At 37.2% G+C, this 16,494-nt stretch overlaps 1 protein-coding gene across 1 annotated transcript in view; it reads left to right on the top strand.

The window, feature by feature from the left end:
* COL5A2 (collagen type V alpha 2 chain) overlaps window positions 1-16,494 on the top strand; it is a 408,468-nt gene that overhangs the window by 73,118 nt on the left and 318,856 nt on the right. The window contains exon 4 of the mRNA XM_063595475.1: window positions 9,693-9,799. The gene's annotated coding sequence lies outside the window, so the exon portion shown is untranslated. The remainder of the gene's footprint in view (window positions 1-9,692; window positions 9,800-16,494) is intronic.

The raw sequence follows: 16,494 nt of genomic DNA, 5'->3' as shown, positions 1-16,494 counted from the left end.
AGACTGCCGTAAAAACAGATGGCTGCTTATTTTCAGTAATAATGTAATTATAATTATAATGTAAATATAATTTAAAATATTTGCAGTAATATTTTCAGTAATGAAGGCCCATGGCGGGCAATATGAATTCTTTCTGCTGTCACATGAAGATGAATTACACACATCTGAAGGACTTGATACTGGAAATATAAATTAGAGTGATGCGTTGGATTACTAGTAGTTGTGACAGTAGATAGAGTGTTTCAGTTGTTATTTATGTTGAATAAGATGCTTGTCTTGGAGCTAAGCTCTGGGGAAGAAGCTGTTTAGGTAAAGTTCTGGATTCTGTCCTATCCACTGTGTAAATAATGTGGAAAGTGGCTTCTTAGTGTGAGTGACCTCAATGTTGTGCTTTGACAGTACTGGCCATATAAAGGCAATAGTAGTGTAGTCGATCTGGGAGAAAGAATGTCCTGGAGAACCACTCCAATGTAGTAATTACGTTCAATAAAACATGGAAGTCAATATGTGGAATTTTGCTTTATCACAACATTTATTAAAATGTAGCTGTTTTACATGCTAAGAAGCACTTGAGTAAGAGTTGAGGGACTGACTATCATAGTTTGTCTGGGGCAGAGGGGTTTCTGAGAACATGGGATTATCAATGCTCAACCTGAGAAAGTCCTGGGCCAATTGGGGCAGTTGGTCACCTTAAAAGGAAAATATCAGATATACTCCTAGGGTATGGGTTGTGTAAAGTGTTATGAACATACTCTGGGAAAAAATAAAAATGACCTCCAGAATGTCATTGGAATATAGTCTTACGTAGTTTTCTGTGAGGAGCAAGAGTGAGGGAGAATTTCTGAGTATGTGGTTGTCACAGTTGTTTTCCTATGCGCTAGATTCACTTTGCAGGCATTGGATAGAAATAAAGTGAGATCATCTGCCAACACTTACAGCCTTCGGGAGAGTTTCTGGTGGAGGATGCACAATCTCATTCTAGGGATGAAAGAAAGACCAGAGAGTGGAAAAGCATTTCTCGCCTGATTTGAGAAAGTCGTGACGATGATATAATTGGGAAGACGCACAAACCTCCAGAAGAGCTGATATTGTAGCACAAAGTTCTCATTCTTTGATTCCCTGCATGTAGCTAACACTTGTGGTAAGCAGCAACAGCAAAAGGAAGAGGCCCTTCTTTAGTCAGCTTGCCATAAAGAGAGGTAGTTCTTTGGCTAGGCAGGAGAAATTTTCAGGCCATCTTATAGGTTTGACTTTTACTGAATACAAGCACACCCACAAGCACACCCACATGCACACATGCACGCACCTGCGGGGATCTATGCCTGGTGCTTAAGGAATGTGATGGTAATTAAGATAAACAATAAGAGTGACTTGGACCAGTGTTCTCCACCTTGGCACTATTGACTTTTTGCGCTAAATAATTTTTTGTTGTGAGAGGCTGTCCTGGGGTGGTGTTTAGCAGCTTTCTTGGTCTGTAATTACCAGATGTCAATGGTACCTTTCTCCCAGTTGTGACAACCAAAAATGTCTTCAGACATTGCCAATTGTCCCCTGAGGGGCAAAATAGCTCTTTGTTGAGAACCACTGCTACAGATAATAATAGTTCATGGAAGCAATTAATTCCATCTCAATGTTGTCATTAATGGGGTGGGGGTTGGACCTTATTGGAAAGAGGGAAAATATGAATAATCATGGCTGTCATTTATGGAACGCTTATTACTGGTAAGGCAGTGTGCTAAGTGCTTTACATTTCTTAGCTCAATTAATCCTTACAAGGGCCTTTTGATGGTGCTATACAAGGTCTCAAAATAAAAGAACTCTTCAAGACTCCACAGGGTACACTCATGTAAGGCTGTAATGATTGCAAATAATATAGGATATGAGGAGAAGGAAAGTGTAGGCAATCATAGGATGTCTGAAAACACCCACTGCAGACCTGTCAAGGTCTTTTCTCAGTTGCACATGAGACATTTCATCTTTGGATTATGCACTTTTCAGATATGTGTGGGGTGTCTAAGTTCAGCATAGTTCAAATGCAAGTTTACTGAAGGGCCTTTTTCACCTTTACTGGTCACTTTGCTACAGCCAAGCTGTGTAACAAGTTAAACCAGATGCAAACCATCAATCCATATATCCTAAATAATGTAGACAAGATAATATGGAGTGCCTCCAGGGGAGTTTTGAACTTTAAGTGACATGTTCTAAATCACTAGCTATTACTTCCCATTCTTGTTTTGACCAAGGGTCAGTAACAGACTTCCAGGCATCCGTGGAGATAAGCACAGAGCTGCCCCAGTGCAGCCATAAGATAACCCTATCCTTGCCCAGTGTTATTGTCTCCATTTTACAGATGAGCAAATTAAGGCACTAATGTGTTAAACAGCTAGCCAAGGCCATAGAACTGACAAGTGGCAGAACTGAGATTCTTCATAGGAAGAAGTTAAGTGTCTCCGTAAAGTTGGTGCTAGTACTGAACAAGGCTTGATTTAGGAAGACAATCCAGGTTTTACCATACTGAGTTCATTGTTTTTGGATAAATTGTCTCTGTCATTCAATATGGACTTACCTTGAAAATTAGAGAAAATTTCAACATGCAAAAATATAGAGGCATGAGGAGTATTCAGTGAGTAGAAAGCAACTGCGAATAACTAACCATGACTTAAAGCTAGGGTGGTGTCTGAAGCTCATATAATTTTGGCAGCCCTTTTAAAACAAATGGAATATAAACTGCTTATATAGAATTAATGATGAAAGTGAATATTTAAACTGAGAAAGAAAATTATAACAAATTACAGATTGGCTGAAAAATTCCAAAGACATCACATGATTTAGAAAAAAGTATTTGATACTATCTTATATCCCTCTATATTTTTTCTTATATTCTTTGGCTACATACTTTAAAAAATAGATTTCACTTTTTAAAAGTTTCAGATTTATGGAGAAGTTAAGACCCAGATTCCCCTATTATTAACATAGTACATTTGTCACTTTTTGTGTTAATGAATCAATATTGATACAATATTATTAACTAAGGTTCATAGTTTATTCAGATTTCCTTAGTTTTTACCTGAAGTCTTTTTCTGTTCTCAGACTCTATTTTTGATGACGTTGGCAGTTTTGAGGAATACTGGTCAAGTATTTTGCAGAATGCACTTCTATTAGAATTTTCAAGTTCTTTATATGTCACAGCCGAGACTGGAAGTTGCTACATACTTTTTTTTTTTTTTTTTTCTGAGACAGAGTCTTGCTCTGTCGCCCATGCTGGAGTGCAGTGGCACGATCTCTATTTACTGCAACCTCCACCTGGATTCTAGCGATTCTCCTGCCTCAGCCTTCCGAGTAGCTGGAATGACAGGTGCCCACCACCACGCCTGGCTAATTTTTATATTTTTAGTAGACACGGGGTTTCACCATGTTGGCCAGGCTGGTTTTGAACTCCTGTCCTCAGGTAATTTACCCGACTGGGTCTCCCAAAGTGCTGGGATTAGAGGCGTGAGCCACCGGGCCCAACCTTGCTATATACTTCTTAATCACCTATTCAAGTGTAGAAATTTTTGTTATATTCTATATGTAGGGAGAGTAAGAAGGTAATTCAGTCTTTCTCTTGTATAGTTAATCAAAATAATTTCTTACTGATAATTGGAATGCAGAGAACACATAGTATCACAAGCAGATATACTCTTAGTAGTGCAGCTACAGGTTTTTGTCCAAGAAACCTGGACTTTCTGATAAATACTATTTCACAAAATTCAGAAAGGAGAACATGTGTGTTCATGTAATAACTGCATTAATTGCATTATTGCATGTGTTCCTGACAGATTACTTCTCTTTTGACTAGGCACAGGTGAGGCTGGATTCATTGCTTGCGTTTTTTAGATATGATGACTGGAAGAATTTTCCTTAGACTAATTTCTGGTTTTCTACATTTAAGACCTTGTTTCCCTTCCTGTATGAACATATTTCCCCAGTGTAAGACAGTCTGCCTATGCCTTTGTGTCTACATGACAGGTGGGTCAACACGGTGGGTTATAGCAGGATTCATGGAAGTCATTCCTACTATGAGAAGGCTAGCAATCACTTCAGTCTATGTGGGAGTGACTGTGAACTTTAGATCTACTCCATGAAACTCAAACTAAATGAATCATCAATTCCACTTCCTCTTGCCAGTTTCCAATGCCACTCATGACTTGGGAGAGATGGTAATGAAGAGGAAGTTGATCTAGTATTTGATAATCTTTCTGAAATCTCTTATTAGTATTAAGAGGCTGTTAGTACCATACTTTTCTAGGTGGGTGAATTCATTGAATTTAAATTGAAATTATTATTTCTGTAAGTAATAATGTTGAAAAAATTGATAATAAATTGATAAATAATACAAATAAGAATAAGAATATATCATAATCAAATAGGGTTTATCCTAGGAATGTGAAGATGCTTTAGCATGAGAAAAAGCAATAATACTAATTTGCCACATTAATTGATTAAGGAGAAAAAAACATATGATAATGATAATTTTAATTACAAGTGAAAAAAAGGATTTGATAAAGTTTAGAAGACATTTGTAAATTTATAAATTCAGAAACCTATAAGAAATATGCTTCCTGGACCTGGTAAAGGTGATCTATTAAAAACATTTGGCAAGTATTGTACTTAATGGAGAAACTTTAGATGCATTACCTTTCCAGATGGGCAAGAAGACAAGGATTTCACCATTACTAGTTGTATTTGAGAGCATTGAAGTTCCTACACAATGCAGAAAGAATTTTTTTTTTAAAAGTTAATGAAAGTTGTTAGTTTTGGAAAGGAAGAGGAAAAAAATTGTCATTTTATAGATTTTGAATATTTATTTATTTTGACTATTTACATTTTTTAGTATGTTTTCTTCTATTTAAATTCTGTATTTCTGTTTGTGTCAACTTGTAATTTTATAGTCTAGGAACTTATGCATATCTTCTGTCTTAAAATTTACTAGCATATAGCTGATCCAAAAACTGGCTTATAATTTAAAAAACTTACATATCTAATTACTTCCCCTTTTTACTTAATTTTATTTGTATCATATGCCTTTTCATTCTCATCAGTATTAGACATTTTGGTATCTTAAAATATTTTTCAAAGGACTATCTTCTCTATTTTATGTTGTTTGCTCTGTTCTACTCTTTCATTTGTTAAAATCTTTCTAGTGAATATTTCCTCTTTAAGCAGAAACTAGACTTGCTTAGAAGAATAGGAAGAATAGGAAAGCGGATAAGTTGAATAACTTATTGTTCACATTTGGCAGTTAACTACAGAGAGGTAAAGTTAACAATATGCTTGCCAGGAAAATTATAAATAAAAAATGAAAAAAAATTCTGGCAGTCAGGGTGCAATTGGAACATTTTGCACTAAGACAAGTAGTTAATCATCCAGCTGTGCTCTTGGTTAATAACTCATAGAATGTAAGAAGAAAACATGACTGACATTTTCCTATCAATGTGGTTTTAGTGTACTGGGCTGACAGAATGCTGCTGGTAAAATTAGAAGATAAATTATGGGTAAAGGGAAAATAATTTTTCTGTTTTAGGTATAAGTTGAATACTTTTCATTGGTTTGAAGCATCTACAATACTCTGCATTCTCCTTTAATAGCCTGGTGGCCTTGTAAAGCCATTATATGATTGTCTAAAAATTATATAGGTAAAATTTTTGCTTTTCAAGCTTTGTAAGTGGAGATGATTGGTAGCTTTTTCAAAAGATTCAAGATGGTAAAATTTTGTAGTCTTAAAATTGTTGTCTTCTCATTTTCATATATTCTATGCATCCTAGCCTATGAAAGAAAGCAATCACCTTACAAAAGAAAGAAACGGACAAATTTATAATACTCTAATACTTTAGTTGGGGTAACTAAATCACCTATGTCTTAAGTATAAAGAATAAAAGGCAAAATTATTAAAATCAATAACTGTAACAATTGGCTAAGAGATAGGCAACATAAAATGATATAAACGGAAACATCAGTAAGTCAAAATGTGGGGGAGAATGGTATTAAAGTGCAGAGATTTTTTTTGTTACTTTTCTTTGTGATCAAAGGTAAGTCATTATCAGTTTAAAATAACCTGTTATAATGTGCTTTTTGTAAGCCTCATGGTAACCACGAAGCAAATACCTATAATAGATATACCAAAATAAATAGTGTAGAATCAAAATGTATTACTGAAAATCACTTAAGCACAAAGGAATATGGCAAAAGAGGAAAAGAGAAAGAAAGAATCTGTAAAACAACCAGAAAACATGTAATAAAATGGCAATAGTAAACCTTTACCTATCAATAATAAATTTGAATGTAAATTGATTAAATTCTCTAATTAAAAGACATAGAGTGACTAAATAGATTAAAAAAAAAACAAGACCCAACTACATGCTGTCTACAAGATCACTTCACCTATGAAGACACACACAGGTGGAAAGTGAAGGAATGGAAAAAGATATTCCATGCAAATGGAAACCAAGAAAGAGCAGCAGGAGCTATACTTAACATCAGATAAAATAGGCTTTTAGTCAAGAATGATAAAAAAGACAAAGAAGGCCATTATATAATAATGAAGGGGTCAGCACAGCAAGAGGATATAATAATCATAAATATATATGCACCCAACACTGGAGCACACAAATATATAAAACAAATATTAGTAGACCTAAAAGGAGAGATTGACTGCAACACAGTAATAGTAGGGGATTTTGACATCCTCTTTCAACAATGGACAGATTGTCCAGAGGGAAAATCAACACCAACAAAAAAATCAGAGTTAAATTGTGCTCTAGACCAAGTGGACCTAACAGCAGACATTTACAAAACATTCCATCCAACAGCTGCTGAGTACGCATATTTCTCAACAGCACACAGAAAATCCTTTAGGATAGACAGACCACACGGCATGTCACAAAACAATTCTTAACAAATTAAAAAAAAAAAAAACAGAACAGCCATAAAAAAGAATGAGATCATGTCCTTTGCAGGGACTTGGATGGAGCTGGAAGCCATTATCCTCAGCAAACTAACAAAAGAACAGAAAACCAAACACTACATGTTCTCACTTATAAGTATTAGCTGAACAATGAGAACACATGGACACAAGGAAGGGAACAACACAGACTGGGGCCTGTTGGAGGGGTGGGGGAAGGGAGAGCATCAGGATAAATAGCTAACGCATGTGGGTCTTGATATTTAGATGATGGATAGGTGTAGTAAACCACCATGGCACATGTTTACCTATGTAACAAACCTGCGCGTCTTGCACATGTATCCCAGAAGTTAAAATAAAATAAAACAAAAAACAACAAAATAACATCCAGTATTTTTTCTGACTACAGTGGAATAAACTGGAAATCAATAATGGAAGTAATATTGGAAACTATAAATTCATGAAAATTAAATAGCATGCCTCTAATAATGAATGGGTCAATGAAGAAATAAAAAAAGAAATTAAAAATTTCCTAGAGAAAAATGAAAATGGAAACACAACATACCAAAACCTATGGGATACAGCAAAAGCAGTTCTAGGAGGGGAGTTTTGTTTTTGTTTTTGCTTGAAACTGCTATTTACTGGTTGAAATATAATGTTGTTAAGATAGGCAAAATCCTAATTAAAATTTTAACTAAACAAAATTTTAAAAATGTATCCTATTTGCCATAAATTTTTCTAGGTGCTGAGCATACAGTAGTGAATATTACTGACAAATATCCTTAAGAAAGGAGTTCTTAGCAATAAACACCTATATCAAAAAGTAGAAAGGCTGAATAAACAACCTAATGATGCACCTCAAGCAAATAGAAAAGTAAGAACAAACCAAACGTAAAAGTAGTAGAAGGAAAGAAATAATAAAGATTAGAGCAAAAATAAATGAAATGGAGACTTAAAAAAGATCAATGAAACAAAAGTTGGTGTTTTGAAAAGATAAACAAAATTGACAAATCTTTAGCTAGACTAAGCAAAAAGAGAGAAGACTCACATAAAATCTGAGATCAAAAAGAAGACATTACAACTGATAACACAGAAATACAAGGGATTATTAGAGACTACTATGGTAACTATATGCCAACAAATTGTAAAACCTACTAACAAATAGATAAATTCCTGGACATATAGAACCTACCAAGATTGAACCATGAAAAAAATAGAAATCCTGTTTAGACCAATAATGTATAACATGATTAAAACAGTAATAAAAAGTCTCCCATCAAAGAAAAGCCCAGGACCTGATGGCTTCACTGCTGAATCTATAAAATATTTAAATAAGAGCCAACACCAATTCTACTCAAACTATTCCAAAAAGTTGAAGAGGCGGGAATACTTCTATTCTCATTCTATGAAGCTAACATTACCCCGATATCAAAACCAGACAAGGACACACCAAAAACGAAAGCTACAGGCCAATATCCCTGAGAAGCAGAAATGCGAAAATCAACAAAATACTAACAAATTGAATTCAACAGCATTTAAAAGGATTATTCACTATGATCAAGGGAGATTTATCCTTGGGATGCAAGGGTGATTCAAATGTGCATATCAATAAATGTGATACACCATACTAATGGAATGAAGGACAAAAATCAAACAATCATCTCAGTAGATGCAGAAAAGGCATTTGACAAAATTCAACATCTGCTTATGATAAAAACTCTCAGCAAATTAGATATAGAAGAAGTATACCTCAACAAAATAAAGACCATATATGTATGACAGATCCACAGCTAATATACTCAATGGTGAAAAATTGAAAGCTTTTTCTCCAAGATCAGGAACAAGACAAGGATGTCCACTCTTGTCACTTCTACTCATCATAATAATAGAATTTCTAGCAAAAGCAATCAGTAAAAAGAGAAAAAATGGTATTCAAATTGGGAAAGGAGAAGTTAAATAGTCCCTGTTTGCACACTACTTGATCTTATATATAGGAAATCCTAACCACTCCACCAAAAACACTGTTAGAATTGATAGACAAATTTAGCAAAATTGCAGGTTACAAAACCAACATAAAAATATTAGTAGTGCTTCTATACATCAATAGCAAACAATCTGAAAAAAAATCAAGAAGGCAATCCCTTTTATAATAGCTACAAAAAGTACCTAGGAATAAATTTAATCAAAGAAGTGAAAGATCTTTATACAAAACTATAAAATACTGATGAAAGAAATTGAAGAGAACACACACACAATAAAATGGGAAGTATCACTTTCTTATGGCTTAGAAGACTTAATATTTTTAAAATGTTCACACTATCCAAAGCAATCTACAGATTCATTGTAATATTTGTCAAAACACCTAAGATGTTCTTCACAGAAGTAGAAAAAAATTCCTAAAATTTATATGGAACCACAGAAGACTCCAAATAGCCAAAGCAACTATGAGCAAAAAGAACAAAGCTGGGGGCATCACACTACTTAATTTCAAAATATCCTACAAGGCTATAGCAACCCAAACAGCACAAAAATGTCATAAATACAGCAGCTATAGCCTTATGAAATGTATTTCTTAAATCAATACTTGAAAATCAGAATTATTCCTTGATCCATGGGCTGCAAAATAAATGTTTTGTTAGCAGGCATGAAAACAACAGTAATCTCTTTTTACATCTCCATCAGAGTTCTCAGTTGACTAGGAGCATTGTAAATGAGCACTAATATTTTGAAGTGATTTTTTTTTTCTGAGCAGTAGGTCTCAACAATGGGCTTAAAATATTCAGTAAATTGGATCTGCTGACCAGATGGCCGAACAGGAACAGCTCCAGTCTGCAGCTCCCAGCGAGATCGACATAGAAGGTGGGTGATTTCTAAATTTCCAACTGAGGTACCCGGTTTATCTCATTGGGACTGGTTGGACAGTGGGTACAGCCCACAGAGGGTGAGCTGAAGCAGGGTGGGGTGTCACCTCACCTGGGAGGTGCAAGGGGTCATGGGCTTTCCCTCCCCTAGCCAAGGGAAGCCGTGAGGGGCTGTGCCATGAGGAACAGTGCACTCTGGCCCAGATACTGCATTTTTCCCCACAGTCTTCACAACCCACAGACCAGGAGATTCCCTCTGGTGCCTACGCCACCAGGGTCCTGGGTTTCAAGCACAAAACTGGGGAGCCCTTTGGGCAGACACTGAGCAGCTGCAGGAGTTTTTTTTTTTTTTTTTTTTTTTTTCATACCCGAGTGGCACCTGGAATGCCAGTGAGACAGAACCGTTCACTCCCTGGGAAAGGGGGCTGAAGCCAGGGAGCAAAGTGGTCTGGCTCAGCAGTTCCCACCCCCATGAGCCCAGCAAGCTAAGATCCACTGGCTTGAAATTCTCGCTGCCAGCACAGCAGTCTGTGGTTGACCTGGGACACTTGAGCTTGGTAGGGGGAGGGGTGTCCACCATTGCTGAGGCTTGAGTAGGCGGTTTTACCCTCACAGTGTAAACAAAGCCACCGGGAAGTTTGAATTTGGTGGAGCCCACCACAGCTCAACAAGGCCGCTGCAGCCAGACTGCCTCTCTAGATTCCTCCTGAAAAAAAGGCAGTAGCCCCAGTCAGGAACTTATAGATAAAACCCCCATCTCCCTGAGACAGAGCACCTGGGGGAAGGGGCATCTGTGGGTGTAGCTTCAGCAGACTTAAACGTCCCTGCCTGACGGCTCTGAAGAAAGCAGTGGATCTCCCAGCACAGCATTCGAGTTCTGATAAGGGTCAGAGGGGCTCCTCAAGTTGGCCCCTGACCTCTGTGTATCCTGACTGGGAAACACCTCCCAGTAGGGGCCGACAGACATCTCCTACAGGAGAGCTCTGGCTGGCATCTGGTCGATGGCCCTCTGGGACAAAGCTTCCAGAGGAAGGAACAGATAGCAATCTCTGCTGTTCTGCAGCCTCTGCTGGTGATACCCAGGCAAACAGGGTCTGGGGTGGACCTCCAGCACATTCCAGCAGACCTGCAGCAGAGGGGCATGTAAGAAGGAAAACTAACAAACAGAAAGGAATAGCATCAACATCAACAAAAAGGACATCCACTCAGAGGCCCCATCTGAAGGTCACCAACATCAAAGACCAAAAGTAGATAAATCCACGAAGATAGAGAGAAGCCAGTGCAAAAAGGCTGAAAATTCCAAAAACCAGAATGCCTCTTCTCCTCCAAAGGATCACAACTCCTCGCCAGCAAGGGAACAAAACTGAATGGAGAATGAGTTTGATGAATTGACAGAAGTAGGCTTCAGAAGGTGGGTAATAACAAACTCCTCCGAGTTAAAGGAGCATGTTCTAACCCAATGCAAGGAAGCTAAGAACTTTGAAAAAAGGTTAGATGAATTGCTAACTAGAATAATCAGTTTAGAGAAGAGCATACATGACCTGATGGAGCTGAAAAACAGTATGAGAACTTCATGAAGCATGCACAAGTATCGATAGCCGAATCGATCAAGTGGAAGAAAGGATATCAGAGATTGAAGATCAACTCAATGAAATAAAGCGAGAAGACAAGATTAGAGAAAAAAGAATAAAGAGAAACAAACAAAGCCTCCAAGAAATATGGAACTATGTGAAAAGACCAAATCTACGTTTGATTGGTGTAACTGAAAGTGACGGGGAGAATGGAGACGTTCCCCAACCTAGCAAGACTGGCCAGCATTCAAATTCAGGAAATATAGAGAACACCACAAAGATACTCCTCAAGAAGAGCAACCCCAAGACACATAATTCTCAGATTCACCAAGGTGGAAATGAAGGAAAAAATGTTAAGGGCAGCCAGAAAGAAAGGTCAGGTTACCCAAAAAGGAAACCCCATCAGACTAACAGTGGATCTCTCTGCAGAAACCCTACAAGCCAGAAGAGAGTGGGGACCAATATTCAACATTCTTAAAGAATTTTCAACCCAGGATTTCATATCCAGCCAAACTAAGCTTCATAAGTGAAGGAGAAATAAAATCCCTTACCCACAAGCAAATGCTGAGAGATTTTGTCACCACCAGGCCTGCCTTACAAGAGCTCCTGAGGGAAACACTAAACATGGAAAGGAACAACCGGTACCAGCCACTGCAAAAACATACCAAATTGTAAAGACCATTGACACTATGAAGAAACTGCATCAAGTAACGGGCAAAGTAACCAGCTAGCATCATAATGACAGGATCAGATTCACACATAACAATATTAACCTTAAATGTAAATAGGCTAAATGCCACATTTAAAAGACACAGACTGGCAAATTGGATAGAGTCAAGACCCATTAGTGTGCTATATTCAGGAGACCCATCTCATGTGCAAGACATACACAGGCTCAAAATAAAGGGAAGGAGGAATATTTAACAAGCAAATGGAAAGCAAGAAAAGGCAGGGGTTGCAATCCTAGTCTCTGATAAAACAGACTTTAAACCAACGAAGATCAAAACAGACAAAGAAGGGCATTACATAATGGTAAAGGGATCAATTCAACAAGAAAAGCTAACTATCCCAAGTATATGTGCACCCAATACAGGAGCACCCAGACTGATAAAGCAAGTTCTTAGGGACCTACAAAGAGACTTAGACTCCCACAAAATAATAGTGGGAGACTTTAACACCCCACTGTCAATATTAGACAGATCAACGAGGCAGAAAATTAACAAGGATATTCAGGACTTGAACTCAACTCTGGACCAAGCAGAACTAATAGACATCTACAGAACTCTCCATCCCAAACGAACAGAATATACATTCTTCTCAGCACCACATCACACTTATTCTAAAATTGACCACGTGATTGGAAGTAAAACACTCCTCAGCAAACGCAAAAGAATGGAAATCATAACAAACAGTCTCTCAGACCACAGTGCAATCAAATTAGAATTTAGGATTAAGAAACTCACTCAAAACTGTGCAACTACATGGAAATTGAACAACCTGCTCCTGAATGACTACTAGGTAAATAATGAAATGAAGGCAGAAATAGAGATGTTCTTTGAAACCAATGAGAACAAAGATACAATGTACCAGAATCTCTGGGACACATTTAAAGCAGTGTGTACAGGGAAATTTATAGCACCAAATACCCACAAGAGAAAGCAGGAAAGATCTAAAATTGACACCCTAACATCACAATTAAAAGAAGTAGAGAAGCAAGAACAAACAAATTCAAAAGCTAGCAGAAGACAAGAAATAACTAAGATCAGAGCAGAACTGAAGGAGATAGAGACACAAAAAATCCTTCAAAAAATCAATGAATACAGGAGTTGGTTTTTTGAAAAGATCAACAAAATAGATAGAATGCCAGCAAGACTAATAAAGCAGAAAAGAGAGAAGAATCAAATAGATACAATAAAAAATGATAAAGGGGCTATCACCACCAATTTCACAGAAATACAAACTACCGTCAGAGAATATTATAAACACCTCTATGCAAATAAACTAGAAAATCTAGAAGAAATGGATAAATTCCTGGACACATACACCCTCGAAGTCTAAACCAGCAAGAAGTTGAATCCTAAATAGACCAATAACAAGTTCTGAAATTGAGGTAGTAATTAATAGCCTACCAACAAAAAAAGTCCAGGACCTGATGGAGTCACAGCTGAATTCTACCAGAGGTAAAACGAGGAGCTGGTACCACTCATTCAGAAACTGTTCCAAACAATAGAAAAAGAGGGAATCCACCCTGACTGATTTTATGAGGCCAGCATCATCCTAATAGCAAAACCTGGCAGAGACACAACAGAAAAAGAACATTTCAGGCCAATATCCCTGATGAACATTGATGCGAAAATCCTCAATAAAATACTGGCAAACCAAATCAAGCAGCACATCGAAAAGCTTATCCACAATGAGGAAGTTGGTGTCATCCCTGGGATGCAAGGCTGGTTCAACATACACAAATCAATAAACTTAATCCATCACCTAAACAGAACCAATGACAAAAACATCTATCTCAATAGATGCAGAAAAGGCCTTTGACAATATTCAACATCGCTTCATTCTAAGAACTGTCAATAAACTAGGTATTGATGGAACGTATCTCAAAATAGAGCTATTTATGACAAACCCACAGCCAATATCATACTAAATGGGCAAAAACTGGAAGCATTCCCTTTGAAAACCGGCATAAGACAAGGTTGCCCTCTCTCACCACTCCTATTCAACATAGTGTTGGAAGTTCTGGCTAGGGCAATCAGGCAATAGAAAGAAAAAAACGGTATTCAAATAGGAAAAGAGGAAGTCCAATTGTCTCTGTTTGCAGATGACATGATTGTATATTTAGAAAACCCCATCCCCTCAGCCCAAAATCTCCTTAAGCTGATAAGCACCTTCAGCAGTCTCAGTATACAAAATCAATGTGCAGAAATCACAAGCATTCCTATACACCAATAACAGACAAACAGAAAGCCAAATCATGAGTGAACTCTCATTTACAATTACTACAAAGAGAATAAAATACCTAGGAATCCAACTTACAAGGTATGTGAAGGACCTTTTCAAGGAGAACTACAAACCACTGCTCAAGGAAGTAAGAGAGGACACAAACAAATGGAAAAACATTCCGTGCTCATGGATAGGAAGAATCAATATTGTGAAAATGGCCACGTTGCCCAAAGTAATTTATAGATTCTTTGCTATCTCCATAAAGCTACCATTGACTTTCTTCACAGAATTAGAAAAAAATTACTTTAAATTTCATATGGAATCAAAAAAGAGCCCACATAGCTAAGACATTCCTAAGCAAAAAGAACAAAGCTGGAGGCATCACGCTACCTGACTTCGAACTATAATACAAGGCTACAGTAACCAAAACAGCTTGGTATTGGTACCAACACAGATATATACACCAATGGAACAGAACAGAGGCCTCAGAAATAGCACCACACATCTACAACCATCTGATCTTTGACAAACATGACAAAAACAAGCAATGGGGAAAGGATTCCCTATTTAATAAATGGCGTTGGGAAAACTGGCTAGCCATATGCCAGAAACTGAAACTGGACCCCTTCCTTACAACTTGTACAAAAATTAACTCAAGATGGATTAAAGACTTAAACGTAAGACCTAAAACTATAAAAACCCCAGAAGAAAACCTAGGCAGTGCCATTCAGAACATAGCCGTGGGCAAAGACTTCATGACTAAAACACCAAAAGCAATGGCAACAGAAGCCAAAATTGACAAATGGGATCTAATTAAACTACAGAGCTTCTGCACAGCAAAAGAAACTATCATCAGAGTGAACAGGCAACCTACAGAATGAGAGAAAATTTTCGCAATCTATCCATCTGACAAAGGGCTAAGAATCTACAAAGAACTTAAACACATTTACAAGAAAAAAGCAACCCCATCAAAAAGTGGGCAAAGGATATGAACAGACTCTTCTCAAAAGAAGACATTTATGCGGCCAACAAACATACGAAAAAAAGCTTACCATCACTGGTCATTAGAGAAATGCAAATCAAAATCACAATGAGATACCATCTCACACCAGTTAGAATGGCGATCATTAAAAAGTCAGGAAACAACAGATGCTGGAGAGGATGTGGAGAAATTGGTACAATTTTACACTGCTGGTGGGAGTGTAAATTAGTTCAACTATTTTGGAAGACAGTGTGGCAATTCCTCAAGGATCTAGAACTAGAAATACCATTTGACGCAGCAATCTCATTACTGGGTGTATACCCAAAGGATTATAAATCATTCTACTATAAAGACACATGCACACGTATGTTCATTGCGGCACTGTTGACAATAGCAAAGACTTGGAACCAACCCAAATGCCCATCAGTTTTAGACTGGGTAAGGAAAATTTGGCACATATACACCATGGAATACTATGGAACCCTGAAAAAAGGATGAGTTCATGTCCTTTGCAGGGAAATGGATGATGCTGGAAACCATCATTCTCAGCAAACTAACACAAGAACAGAAAACCAAACACTGCATGTTTTCACTCATAAGTGGGAGTTGAACAATGAGATCACAGGGGGCGGGGAGCATCACACACTAGGCCTGTCTGAGGGTGGGAGCTGGGGGAGGGATGGCATTAGGAGAGATACCTAATGTAGATGACAGGTTGATGGGTGCAGCAAACCACCATGGCACATGTATACCTATGTAACAAACCTGCATATTCTGCACATGTACTCCAGAACTTAAAGTATAATAACTAGAATAAAAAGGAGACAGATCCATCCATGGTTTTGGAATCTAGGTTTCTGCTTCCTTTTTTCTTCCTTCCGTCCTGCCCCCTTTTCATTAATTTACTGTGTGTTTTCCTCAAAATCTCACTTTTTGTTTATTTTTATTTTACTTTATTTCTCCCAAATTTATTTATTTTTGAATAAACAATACTTGCACATAGCAGCAAATTAAAATTCAAAATGACACAAAATTTACAATATATATGTAAGTATTGACTGTTTATTTATATACACATACACACCCACACATATCAACCTAGTTCTTCATCTTGTTTTTTACCTAACAATTATTATGGAGATTTTTGATGTTATTATATATTTAGAGAACTGTCTAATCATTTTAAGGTCT

This window comes from Pan paniscus, chromosome 13 (assembly GCF_029289425.2).
Source record: "Pan paniscus chromosome 13, NHGRI_mPanPan1-v2.0_pri, whole genome shotgun sequence".
Taxonomy (NCBI): domain Eukaryota; kingdom Metazoa; phylum Chordata; class Mammalia; order Primates; family Hominidae; genus Pan; species Pan paniscus.
This window is presented reverse-complemented; position numbering and strand designations above follow the sequence as displayed.